This window comes from Zingiber officinale, chromosome 9A, assembly GCF_018446385.1.
Source record: "Zingiber officinale cultivar Zhangliang chromosome 9A, Zo_v1.1, whole genome shotgun sequence".
Taxonomy (NCBI): Eukaryota; Viridiplantae; Streptophyta; class Magnoliopsida; order Zingiberales; family Zingiberaceae; genus Zingiber; species Zingiber officinale.
The window spans coordinates 42,658,878-42,673,922 of record NC_056002.1 but is presented as its reverse complement, the minus strand read 5'-3'; the positions used below and the strand labels follow the sequence as shown (position 1 = coordinate 42,673,922).

General features: G+C 34.8%; 1 pseudogene; it reads left to right on the top strand.

Moving 5' to 3' along the window:
• Positions 1 to 10,298: 10,298 nt before the first annotated feature.
• Positions 10,299 to 11,974, top strand: LOC122019166 (annotated as a pseudogene).
• Positions 11,975 to 15,045: the final 3,071 nt, after the last annotated feature.

Sequence of the window (15,045 nt, the reverse complement as noted above, 5' to 3'; positions counted from 1 at the left end):
GCCAGACATCCGGTCAGCCTGTCGATCTGTCTGGACTTCGTGTTAGCTATCCGTCAGCCCGTCGACCTAGCTGAACTTCCCTGCAACACTGAGTTATCACAATTGATAAAATGGTAAGGTAAAACAGTGTTAACAGAATTCAAGTATAACTTAGGGTTATCTCCCCCTAGAGTTGCCTAGCTTCACTCACTAGGACTTCCATTGCCTGGCTTCACTCACCAGGACTTCCTCCACTTAGCTTCACTCACTAGGGTCCGACTTCACTCACTAGGACTTCCATCACCTAGCTTCACTCACTAAGGCATGACTTCACTCATCGGGACTTCCTCCACCTAGTTTCACTCACTACGATCTGGTCTCACTCACTAGGACTTCCACCACCTAACTTCACTCACTAGGGTCTGGCTTCATTCACCAGGATTTTTACTTTACCTAACCTTTGGTTAGGACTTACCTTTGCTTGTCATTTAGTTCTGACTAGACTTCTCTCTCCCAAACATTAAGTCCTGTTTGGATCAACCCTAGGTCAAATTGACCAAACTTAGGTATATTATCAAACATCGAAACCCTAGAGGTCGAATGCACCAACACATTGGATGTATCCTTCCTTATTCTTGTCACCATGAACTCTGAGCTTCAGAAATAATATGAGAACATGGATACTCATGATATGATTAAACATCTTAAACAACTATATTAAGAGCAGGCAAGGCACAAGAGATTTGAGATATCTAAGGCTTTATTTTAATGCAAGATTTAAGAAGGTAGTCTTGAAGGAACTCATGTACTCAAAATGATTGGGTAGGTTAAAAACCTTGAAAGATTGGGATTTTCATTGGGCCAAGAATTAGTTACTGACCTGGTTTTACAATCGTTAACATGAATGAAATTGACAAATCATTGTCTGAGATGTTAAGAATATTGAGAATTGCTGAATTTAACCTTAAGAAGGTAAAGCCTAGTACCATTTTACTAGTACAAAAGGGCAAAGGCAAACGACAACCCAAAGGTAAGGGTAAGACTCAAGCTAAAGGTAAGGCCAAGTCTCATGCATTAAAACCTAAAGGTGGGGTGGCTAAGAAAGGAACCTACTTCTACTATGGTGCGACTAGACACTGGAAGAAGAACTACAAATTGTACCTAGAGGAAGTAAAAAGGAAGAGAAGTGAGACTTCTACCTTATGCACATATGTTATAGAAGTCAATCTATCTATTTTTTCATTTATGGATATTAGATACCGATTGTACATCTCATATTTGTACGAATGTGAAGGGCCTCAGAAAGAGTAGATCATTGACAAAGGGCAAAGTAAACCTACGAGTAGGCAATGACGCAAGAGTTGCTGCTATAGCTGTAGGAACTTATTCCTTATCTTTACCCACTAAGTTTATTTTAGAACTTGAAGAGTGTTTTTTCGTACCTACTTTAACTTAGAACATTATTTCCATTTCTTGTTTAGACAAAAAAAGATTTTTCATTTATAATAAAGGACAAATGTTGATATATTTATTTAAATGAAATGTTCTATTGTAGTGCACTTCTTTTGAATGGACTCTATGTTCTAGATTTTGAAAACTTAATCTATAACATAAATATAAAATAATTAAAATCTAATGATTTAAACCAAACATATCTCTAGCATTGTCGCTTAGGTCACATAAATAAGAGTCGCATATAGAAACTCCATGAGGATGTACTCTTGAACTCATTTGATTTTGAATAATATGAGGTATGTGAATCTTGTTTATTAGGCAAGATGACAAACTTCTTTAGTGGACATAGCAAAAGAGCTAACGATTTGTTAGGACTCAAACATATTGATGTTTGTATATATAAGCTAGAGGAGGTGATCAATACTTTATTACTTTTACTGATAATTTCAGTAGATATGACTATATGTATCTCATGAAACATAAGTCTGAATCTTTTGAAAAGTTTAAAGAATTCAAAAATAAAGTACAAAACTAACTTGATAAGTATATTAATATGCTTCAATCAGATTGAGATAGGGAATACATTAGCCAAGAGTTTTATGACAATCTCATTGATTTTGGGATCATATCTCAACTCACTCCACATGGAACACCACAGTGGAATGGTATATCAGAAAGAAGAAATTATACTTTATTAGATATGTTATGCTATAGAGACGGCTACTTTCATACTTAATCGTGTTCTGTCTAAGGTAGTCATAAAGACACCATGTACAATATGGACTGGGAAGAGTCCCAAGATATCTTTTATGAAGATTTGGGGTTGTGAGACTTACGTTCAACATCAAGTCTCCAAGAAATTAGGACCTAAATTAAATAAGTGCTATTTTGTAGGATATCTCAAGGAAATGAAAGGCTATTACTTTTATAATCCCACATACGGTAAAGTGTTTGTTGTGAAAATGATATTTTTCTAGAAAGAGAATTTATTTCTAGAAGAGTTAATGGGAGTAAAGTCGGTCTTGAACAAATTTGAGATACATATATTAGCACTGAGGCCTTGATAGAAATTGAACATGCACCACAAAGTGTTGTGGATCATGAATTTATTACACCGCAAGAAGTTATGGAGCAACAATATGTTCAAGTAGAACAAGCTCTACGCAGATCTGATAAGATATGTCATCAACCTGGGAGATAGTTTTTCTCTTGTTTAACCACGGTGATGTGTTGCTTGTTGATCTCAACTAGCCTACATCCTATCAAGAAGTTGTAATAAGCCCATATTTTGAGAAATGGCTAGAGGTCATAAGGTTCGAAATGGAATCCAACCAAGTATGAACTTTGGTTGATTCACCTGAAGGGATCAAACTCATTTGGTGTAAGTGGATCTTTAAGAGAAAGATTGACATGAATGATCATATGCATACCTACAAAGGGTGATTGGTAGCTAAAGGATTCAAGCAGATTCATGATTAGACTATGATGAAACATTTTCACCAATTGCGATGATTAAGTCTATTCAGATCATGTTTGTTATTGCAGCTTACCATGATTATGAGATCTGGTAGATGGATGTCAAAACTATATTTTTTAATCGAAATCTACTCGACGATATGTACATGACACAACCTGAGGGTTTTATAGATCCAGGGGATGCTGGAAAGATATATAAGTTGCAAATGTTCATTTATGGATTAAAGCAAGCTTCTAGAAGCTGGAATTTTCGATTCAATGATGTGATCAAATTGTTTGATTTCATTAAGAATGAAAATGAACCTTGTGTCTACAAAAGGGATAGTGGGAGTACAGTTATCTTTCTTATCTTGTATGTAGATAACATACTTCTCTTTAGAAATGATATCCCTACACTACAGTCTGTGAAGACATGACTTGAGAATTATTTCTCAATGAAGACTTAGGTAAAGCAGCCTATATTTTAAGCATCAATATCTATAAAGATTGATCTAAGAGATTGCTTGATCTAAGTCAGAGTACATATATTGGCAAAGTGCTTAATCGTTTTACCATGCAAAATTCCAAGAAGAGATTTCTGTCAATGTCACATGGTGTGAGTCTTTCGAAAACTCAATGCCCCTCTTCTAAGGAAGAAAGGGACCACATTGATCAGATTCCTTATACATCTGCTATAAGGTCTATCATGTACACCATGTTTTATACTAACCCTGATGTCTTGTATGCGTTAAGCATGACCAGCAGATACTAGTTAGATCCAAATAAAGATCACTGATAGTAATCAAGAATATTCTTAAGTACTTAAGAAGAATAGAAGAATATTTCTTGATATTTGGTGGTGATGAGGAGCTCGCTGTAAAGGGTTATTGTGATGCAAGCTTCCAAATTGACAAAGATGATTACGTATCACAGTTAGGGTATGTATTTGTTTAAATGGTGTGTTGTGAGTTTGAAGAGTTCACATCAAGACACAGTATTTTGAGAGATTATCGAGTGAGCATATGTAAAGTACCGATCGATACTAACATTGCAGATCCTTTGACGAATGTTTTTGCATAGAGGAAGCATGACGGTCACACTAGGTCATTGGATATTAGATATTTCAGTGATTGCCACTAGTGGCATAAGGAGATTGTTAGTGTAAGGCCTAAGAGCCAATCAAGCGTCGATTTTAGGACATATTGTATCATATTTTATTAATAAAAGACAAAGGTTATGGTTATTATATTTACTCCAGATCTGTGTCAGATGAATACGTATAATAATCTCTTAGGGTTGTCGGTTCTAGTCTACAACATATCAATTGGTTGAATTAATAATGAGAGGTTATAGATATATATAGAGCATTACTGTTAACTATTCCTAGTCAAACATTAATATACAAGAATAATATTAATGTATTGAGACTAGCATATAGGTCAATAGATGACTTAATCTCACAAGTCATGGATTTGAGATATCAAGTTGACACATGAGTATATATTAGAGAATATGTACCGAATTAACCCTCCATGAAAATATTTCATCGATCATTATATGAGTGTCATAAACATTCTCATAGTGACTATTGGTATGAATAGTTCTTAGACCTGAAGTTACTGCGATTCGTTACAGAAGGAGTTGTGTACTTTGGTATCGGTAAATATCACCTATAATAAGATGAACTATAAAGTTGATCACTGGGTATGCAATAAGTTATATGGAAGGATGTGAGTGATGTAGATGAGATCTATCCCTTCCAAATGATGGAAATGATATTTATGGACCCTTGATTAAGTAGGATACAAAAATACATAGGCATGCTCAAATTAGTCAATATGATATATTGAGCTTATTTGATTGAGTGTATCTACTTAGGGATCAAGAAACACAAAAATTGATAAGAAGATGATACAGTCAATGCTTCATTGATCAATCTAAATATCGAGAATAGAAGGACCAAGTCATACAAGATAATAAACACAGAAAGGTTAGGTCGGATCTCGACATTCTCATCACTTGGATAACAATGATTTATTGCTAGATGTCACTCATTGTTTATGTATCGAAATTAGCTTTAGATACATTACCAACGTTACGAGAGCCTATTGGGTCACACATAAAGAACATGTTATTTTGGAGATGAGTTTATTTTAGTTTGACTAAAATACTAAGGACCTTAAGAATAATGGGTTAGTCAAAAGTGTTTGTGTCATCTTTGTAGTGATTGACACTAGTGCTAGTGGGAGATTGTTAGTATTAGTCCTAAGAGTCAATTATAAGATGATTAGACTTATTGAGTTAATGGATATGTATTGGCTTATTAGATTAATGGTTAATCCAATATGCTAAAATCTAACCCATTAAAGATAATTAATAAAGATTAATTATGCATTGAAGAGGAAGACCAAAGGGAAAAAAAATCTTTGGTATTCATTGGATGAATATAAAAGGTTTTTAGGGAATTGCGTTTGGTGATGAGACTCTTGATCTTCTTCCTCCTCTTCTTCTTGCCTTGGCTGAACCTCTCTTGTGGCTAGCACCATGAAGATGGTTCTTCTTTGAAGCTATGTTCGTGTGACGAACGTGGAACGTGTTCGTGTGGAAATTGTAGAGGCACGAATGTTCTGATCGCACTGAGAACTACATCTGAATCAAAGTAGTTGTTGGGAGTACCAGTCACGCAATAAATGTAACTATTCTATCTAATAGAGTAGCAAGAACAAGTATACCGTATTCGCAAGGATCTCTGGAGGGATCCTATTTTCACTATGTTATGTATTGTTTTATACATAAGATCCCTATAAGTTATTCGTGCGCCTATTCCTTTCACTCATCTTATACCCGCTTGATTCAGGACATGATCTATGTATCAGTCCCTACTAGCTTGACTACGTCACACCTAGCCCAAGTAGTAGTTGTTTGTCTTATAAATTCAAATTACTCAAATACCTGTCCAAGAAGACCATTTTCTTAACATGTTTCTTCTTTAGCCAAAGATTTACAAATAATAATCATGATAAGTGGTCATAAGGTATATGAAACGCCCCCTAAGCTAACTTAATTGAGTCATGTTTTTTTTCTCGGATGTCTCGAACATAGAAGCACTTGAATCCATACATAAATATTGAATTTATCAAAAGTACCCAAATAATTCTCAAAACAGTTAACCACTAGTAAACATTAAGTACTGATCACCAAGGTCCATAATTTATACTTCCTAAAGAAAACATCTAAATAATGCGAAGCTTGAACTAAAAGGTCTTCGGGTTGTATTAGATCTCTAGATCTGTCCCAAGCCTACTCATTGGTCGAAGCCTCCTGTCACATGTGTCTCCTCTTCTACAACAATCAAAGCTATGAGTCTAAAGACTTAACACGTCCTACTCATTAATTAATATGCATTAATTAATTCATATAACCATGTGGTCTAAAAGCAGACATACGTTGAACTGTTCAAGACTTAACCTCTTGCATAAATAGATATAACCATGATTTTATCATTATGTCTAGTTCGTAACAACTTGTATATCATAAACATAATCCCTTTGTTAAGTATACACATAACCATGGATTTTTATACTAGAACATATGCTAAATAGTTTTAACCTTGACTACTTGTATAAACATAAACATGATTTTCATATTAGAACATATGTTAGACAATTTTAATCTTAACTACTTGCATAAACATAAACATAATTTTGTTGGCTTAGTTGCATGCGATGACATCATAACTTAGGTGTTAATCAAACACCTCCCCTACACTAGTTGGTAGGGATTCGAACCTCGGAATGAAACCACTACCCATACATAATTTTGGGTAAGGTCCCTGGTTCATAACTACCATAGGGGTTCGAACCTCAGAACGAAAACCTCTACCATGCATAATTTTTAGGCAAGCTCCGTGAGCATAGGTCCCCGGTTCATAACTGACCTATAGGGGTCCGAACCTCAAAATGAAAACCCCTTACTCGTGCATGGTCATTGGCAAGGTCCTCGGGCTTAGGTTCCTGGTTCATAACTCCACTCATTCATGAATATACTTGCCACCAACAACTTGTGTACATGTTAATCATTTACTTAACCGTATACATGCGCACATGATATTTTATCATAAGATCCATATCATGCACAAACATAAGTTCCGAACCCTATAGTAATTGTTTACAAGTTCATACACATGGCATATTATCATAAATTCCATCACATACATATTCATAACTAACGAACTAATCTAGCACACTAAGTTACTAAGAACATGATTGAGTTCATCGCGTACTAACCCATACAGACCAAAATTTAACTAATATGCTAAGTTGTCAAAACATGATCGAGTGCATAGCATCCTAACCTTAGATCCGAACCTAACATATATTATAAAGTTACCAAAATACGATCGAGTGCTTATCATATCAAACCCTAGAATCCAAAACTTACCTATACTACATGGTTATCAAACATCATCAATGTTATAGCATGTTGAACCTAAAGGACCAAACTTTAGATGTACTTGCAAGGTTATCAAACATAAGTATTTTCATAGCATGCAAAGCCCTAAGAATCCGACACTAATATGTACTTACAAGGTTATCAAATATGATTACTTTCATAGCATGCTAAACCCTAAGAATTCGAAACTAACATATACTTGAAAGGTTATCAAACTTGATTACTTTCATAGCATGTTAAGCCCTAGGGATTTGAAAACTAACTTATACTTACAAGGTTACCAAAGATGATTACTTTCGTAGCATGTTAAGCCCTAAGGATCCTAAAACTAACTTATATTTAGAAGGTTACCAAACATGAATACATGATTAGTTTCATAGTATGTTAAGCCCTAAGAATATGAAATTAACAAGCACTTATAAGGTTATCAATGTAGAGAAAGCAATAAGAACAAGCAATTAATATTACTAAACATGCAACGTGCCGTTTAAAACAAATAATAAGCAATTAATATTACTGCTTTAATCATGTCCGAATAGTCTAAATAGCATACTAAGTTATGTATATTTTCATGAAATTTATCAATGTAAAGAAAGCAATAACAACTAGCAATTAATATTACTAAACATGCCATGGGCCCTTTAAAGCAAATAATAAGCAATTAATATTACTTCTTTAATCATATTAGAATAGTCTAATAGCATTTTAGGTTACGCATGTTTCATGAAATTTATCAATATAAAGAAAGCAATAACAAGTGGTAAATTAATATTACTAAACATGCAGCATGCTATTTAAAGCAAATAATAAGCAATTAATATTACTATTTTAATCATATTAGAATAGCCTAAGTAGCATATTAGGTTATGCATGTTTCATGAAATTTATCAATATAAAGAAAGCGATATCAAGCAGCAATTAATATTCCTAGGCATGCAACGTGCTATTTAAAGCCAACAATAAGCAATAGTAGCTATGTATGCCGTAGTGTATATGTACAGACTAAACAAAAGTTGATAGGGAAAAAAAATAAAATAATGTATAAAAAACACTAAAAGCAAAAAAGGTTTGATGGTATGTTCTTTACACTTAAACATGGTAATGACATAATATACAATCCGTTTAATTCATATAAAGGAGAGGTATAGAACGTACCTCTTGGTGTCCAAACCCTATTAGACGTTATATCACCAAACTCTAGTATCTCTCTTTCTCCTTTAAGCTAGGGACGACGACTCCTCTCATTTTTTTTCCCCAGAGCCAGCCTCCTCTCTTAAGTCCTATTTATTAGTTGTTCCAAGACTAAGTCCAAAAAAAATGTTTCCTAATTTATTACCAAGTTAATCTATTTATTTTATTTATTTATGGCTCATAATATGTTGAAGAATTAAATAATTTATTATCATATATTTTAAATCCTATCCATGACTTAATTAGTCATGTCATATTTATTTCCAATTTAGCTTGTTCGTGTATATATATCATTCGTGTAATTAAACTAGGTCCATATTTCAATAATTTAATATCAAATATGTTATATCTCATACGTGTAATTAAAACTAGGTCCTATGTTTAAAAAATTTAATTCTAATTATTTTAAATCTCATATGTGTGACGCAAGACTAGATCCCATATCCATATAAGCTAATATTAATTCAATTATAATTTGTCCCCGGGGCGTAGCACAGATGGGGAGTGCATGGTTCTGTGGCTGAAAGGTCCAGGGGTCGATCCCCGGGGTGTCACTGCCTGGGGTTAACGTCTCCGCTATGTACTTTCTACCTGTGTACCTGCATTTACCTCCCTCCATATCCGTGGGACCGGCTCTAGGGGGGCCGCTGATGTGGCGGTTCCACATTTTTTTTTTTAATATTAATTCAATTATATTTACTGCATTATAGGTAGAAATGTTACAATTATTTATTTACCATTTCTCATTATTCGGGAGATTACAATTCCTCCTCCCTTAAATAATATTTCGTTTCCAAAATTAAAACTTACCAACGAAGTTTGAGTGTGGCTCCTCAGCCTGCCTCACAAACACTCTTTCTTGTATGGATTGTTTATTCTGTGGGCAATCTCTTACTATATGTCCAGCAACCCCATACGTAGGGGTGTAATCGAACCGAGCCGAGTTGAACTCTTGAATGTTTGAGCTTGACTCATTTATAATCGAACCAAGCTCGAGCTTTATTTATCGAATATATCCATGGCTTATGAGCTTATTCGAGCTTTTGTCGAGCCTAAACGAGCTTAATAAATATAAATTATAAATTTAAATATTCATTAACAACTAAATTATATATTTAGAGAAAATTATAATATTCTTAGTAAAATTTATAATTTTATTCTAATAAATAAATTTAATATATTTGTCTATATTTTTCATAAGTAGAATGTAAAATCTACAAATTCAATATCAAAACTATTATTATTTGTATTTAAAAGTTAATTCATGAGCTTAATGAACATGTTCACGAGCTAACGAGCCGAGTATTGTAAAGCTTGAGTTTGTTTGTTTATCTTAACGAACATCATTAAACGAGCTTAAACAATCTTTTATCGAATCGAGGTTTGAATAGCTCACGAGCGGCTTGATTCATTTACACTCTTATCCATACTTATACTATATGTCCAGTATAATTATTAAAGAAATGTTAAATCTCTAATGGATTATTTAAACAATCTTTAATTACTTTGACTTATACTCAATCATCCTAGCATTGAACCTTCAAGAATATACTTGTTTAAGTGGTCAAAATATTATAAAAAAAAAATTAGAATTATATAACATTTAAAAAATAATATTTTTTAAAAAAGTATGGTCTCTTTTAATTAAAATCGTTCTCTTTATTTTGTCTTTTATATTTTTTATTAAAGATAATGTGTTTTTTAATTAAGCATTGTCGATATTATATTTTTTAAGATAACGTTTTTCAATATATATTTGTACGCCAATGCAAATTTTTTTCAAGCGTCAACACGAAACCTCCGCTGCCGCCGCCAAAATCCAACGCCAAAACTCATCTCCACAAAACCCTTACTGTAACGGCGACAGTGTAGGCTTCAGCGAGTTCAGGTTGGATGAGCTACGGGCCGCCACAGAGGGTTTTTCGTCGGACCACATCGTGTCAGAGCACGGCCAGAAGGTGTCCAACGTCATGTACCTTGGCCGCTTCTTCCTCAGAGATGGCGATGTTGCCATCAAGCGCTTCAACAAGTTCGCTTGGCCTGACGCCCGTCAATTCCTCGTTCACCTCGCCTCACCTCCTCTCCCTTCCGCTTCACCTCTTAATTACTTGGCCGATCTCTAATTCTGGTCACGGTGGCGCAGGAAGAAGCGAAGGCGGTGGGGAAGCTCCAGAGCGAGCGGCTGGCAAATCTTATCGGCTACTGCTACGAGGGCGACGAGAGGCTTCTGGTGTCTGAGTTCATGCCCCGCCAGACTCTCGCCAAGCACATCTTCCACTGTACCACAGTTCTAACCCTTTTCTATTCTTTAACGACCGAAATCTTAGTCAAATTCCTAAACTGGGAATCCAAATGGCAGGGGATACCCACTCTTTGAGTTGGGCAATGAGGATAAGAGTGGCCTTGTACCTTGCCCAGGCACTCGAGTATTGCTGCACGAGAGGGCGAGCTTTGTACCATGATCTCAATGTTTACAGAGTTATCTTTGACCAGGTGGTGTCATTTGTTCTATTCTAGCTCTGAATGCTTCCTCGATTAGTTCGGCATTGTGGTTATTTGATGACTAACGCACTGCATTTTGCATAATGGTAGTCCCAGATTGTCGTGCTTTGGTCTGATCAAGAATAGCAGAGATGGAAAGAGCTACAACATTAACTTGGCCTTCACACCGCCAGAGTACCTTAGAACAGGTATAGCTTGTTTTGAACCATGAAATTTCATGGAATTGGAATTCCAATTCCATTAATGCACTAGATTCTAATTAATTCTTTGGATCATTTTGGCAGGGAGAGTGATTCTGGAAAGTGCCATGTACAGCTTTGGAACGCTTCTGCTTGACCTTCTCAGTAGGAAGCATATTCCTCCTAGCCATGTAAGTTCTTTTGTTATTTAAGACCAGAGACGCATGCCATGTTCTACCTAAAAATTGTCTGTCTGATTTTGTTAAGTAGCCTTTTTTTTTTCCAATGGCAGGTTTCACAGTGACTCATCACTCATGGCTCCTGATATTCTTTTGATAATGCAATACTTTCTTGTCATTCCTTCTTTCAACTTCTAAGACTTGAATTGATCTTTCCAGGCACTCGACCTTATCTGTAGTAAGATTTCGCACACTGATGGCCTCGTGTTTAGAGGAGCACTTCTCAAATGCTGATGGAGCTGAGTTGGTTCGATTAGCTTCTCGTTGTTTGCAATAGGAACCTCGCGACAGGGCCAGGCCTATCATAAAATCACTTGTGACTTCTCTGGGATCTATTGAAAAGGATGCAGAGGTAGATATTACTACCTTATGTCAACCTTGTTTTTGTATATATTTTCAGGCAGGTGAACTTAGATTGTGTATAATCATATGCATATATGTTGTGTTTGATTCTCCTTGTCTGTCACATCCCCCTTTTCTTTTGATGTCGTATCTCTAGAAACTGTTGTTTCTGGTTCATGAAAGTCCTTGAAAAAAACCCTCCAACATGATGTATGTTTCTGTTTTTTAGATTAATTTCAAACTCATATTTTTTTTCTTTTTTTTTTATCTTCACTGTATAATGAAATTAGAATTCCATTTCTAACAATTTTTCATATTCCATGTTTTTTTTGAAATCAGAAGAATAGAGATTAGAAGTAAACTCAGATTCAAACATAACGACTGAACTTGCAATCTAAGATATATCCTTAGATTTTTCTTCTGTAACATACGGAATTAAAATTCTTTTCCAATAAGAAATTATAATAGACAAGTTAGTAATTAGTTGTGGTTGTTTGAATTTCACGGATTATATTATCCAAACATATTTTTTAAACATACCTTAAATGTAGAATTGAATAGAATCTATATATTGCTATTGGGATCTATAGAAGTTAGTGTGACACCAAAAATTCTCAGTCATTTCTTAACATAATCATCATACTAATAATAAGGAACTCTCAATTTGACTGTTAGTAGCAATTGATTAGAAGATAAAATTACTAGATCTGTCATTCTAAGCAAAAACTATATTGGATCAATCAATCAATATTATATGTTGTCCTTGCTTCCTAGTTGATTGCAGTTGTATTCTTTGCCTTTAGTTTTAGTTGGATTGTATAGTTCTTGTTAGGTTGCTCAAGTAAAAGTTCTTCAGAAATATTTTGCTAAGCTTAATTCTTTGCTTCCTAGTTTTTGATATGAACTCAAACTTCTAAGTTTTATCATAAGAGAATATCTAATGCCAAACTTTTGTTTTGATGCAGTGTTAAAGAGTTTGGGAAGTTGGGCCAAAAAAAAAAAATGTCATAAGTCCATCAATGAAGGATGTTTTGCAAAGTTTAGTGGATGATGATCTTGTTATGAAGGATAAAATATGCACTTTTGTGAGTTCATTTCCCTTCATACAATCCAAGAAGGATTTTTATTTTATATAAACTTAACATGGATACAAAGTTAATTTGTGGATTATGTGTACATATTTTCTATTTGAATTGTATGAAGTTGTATCTATTGTTAAATAGTTGCATTTTAAAAAATATTGTGGATACTCATATTTTTTCTATTTGTAAAACTTATCTTTTGTTAAAAAGTTATATTTTAAAAAAGATAATATTTTTTATCCATTATTATTTTTTTAAAAAAACAACAACACTTTTTAAGTGTTGTAAAAGTATTGTTTTTGTAAAAAAAAAAAAAAAAAGATAACGTTTTTTAAACATTACAAAAATGTTATCTTTGTAAAAAAATGACAATATTTTTTAAGCGTTGTAAAAGTGTTGTCTTTGAAAAAAGTGTTAACATTTTTTAAGTGTTGTTTTTAATGAATTTTTAACAACAGTGTTTTTAACAACGCTTTTTTAACTATATAAACAATGTGTAAAAATTGTTGTCTTTTAGCTTTTTTTTCTTGTAGTGAAGCATAAATCTTCATAACCAAAATGACTTGAATACTTAAAGTTGAAGGAAACTTGTACTCAAATTGTAATGAGATCTTTATAAACATGTATAGAATCACATGAAGTCTCATAGCATGTCACATTCAATGAACTAGTTATCCTTAACTAGCATCCATATGTTAACTTTCAATATTCAAATATTTCTAGCCAGTAAGGATCAACTGTTTGGATAAATCAAGGAGTATAACATATGCTAATTTTACAAAATCAATAATGTCCAGTCTCATCAATTCATTGACTAGGGGTCTTTCATTACGTATATAGTTACACATGAAGAGATACCCACTAATTGTGATTTAATCATAATTTTTCTCATGCTATGCGTTGTGTTATGCACTTTATTAATTGAGTTTAAGATCAAATCATGTACATAAATAATGTACACTCAAATAGTGATTTTTATATATCTATTAAATAGTATATTATCTAAGGCGATTGTTCTATGACACCTCTGAAATATAACAAAAACTTTCGTAGAGGCCTTGTTGGTGACATCTGTAGGGATCTTTTGTGAAAAAAATAAATATACGCAATAGAAAAATTGATTCTTCCAGAGATCCATACGAATAAGTATATAAAGTTTGATAGAATGATAAATGGTACAATCCTAGTAGCTGTTGGGACCGAAATGTAGCTAGGGGGGGTGAATAGCTCGTCGCGTGCTCGTGTGCTTCGTTACTTGTTTCTTCAAGGATGTGCAGCGGAAATACAAAGAAACAAATGCAAACAACGCTAACAAATGGATTTAACTTGGTATCCACCTCACAAGAGGTGACTAGTCCAATGATCCACGCAAACACACACACCTCCACTAATAAACACTCTTTTTCGGTAACTACCGAAGGCGGAGAAGCCCTACAAGACTCTCAATATAGAAAGAAAGGAAAGGGAACAAAAGTATAAGCAAAGCTTACAATGAATACAAGAAACCCTAACCCTAGCTTTCTTCTTCTTGCTTTCGATCCGCCTCTTGACTTGGAAGAACCTCCAAGAACCTTCAAGAACTGGCGATCTGGAGCTTAGAGAGAGTTGTGGAGTTGTTGTCGAGGATCTAAGATGAATCGGTGAAGTTCTCGTAAGAACTCCCGAAGAAGACGCACGCCAACGGCCTTTATCTGCGCCAACGGTCGGATCCCGATCGATTGGATTGCTACCAATCGATCGGGGAGGCTTTGGATCGATCCAGAGCGCCTCTGTGCTCTCAGGAAATGCCTGGATCGATCAACGGATCGATCCAAGGCTTATCACGACAAATCGCAGCTTCCCAATCGATCCACTGATCGATTGGGGCCTCTGGATCGATCGGCTGATCGATCCAGCAGGCTTCTATGCGCTCACGACTGCCTCCCAATCGATCCACCGATCGATTGGGACGAAGGCTTCTCGTGGGAACTCCCCAATTGATCGGCCGATCGATTGGGCTCCAGCCAATCGATCGGCTGATCGATCCAGCTGCAGGTTTTTGCCCAAAACCATGTCCCAAGCCCCTCAAACCAACATCCGGTCAACCTTGACCTATTGGTACATCATGCCTAGCATCTGGTCACCCTTGACCGGCTATGACTCCCTCACCAAGTGTCTGGTCAATCCCTT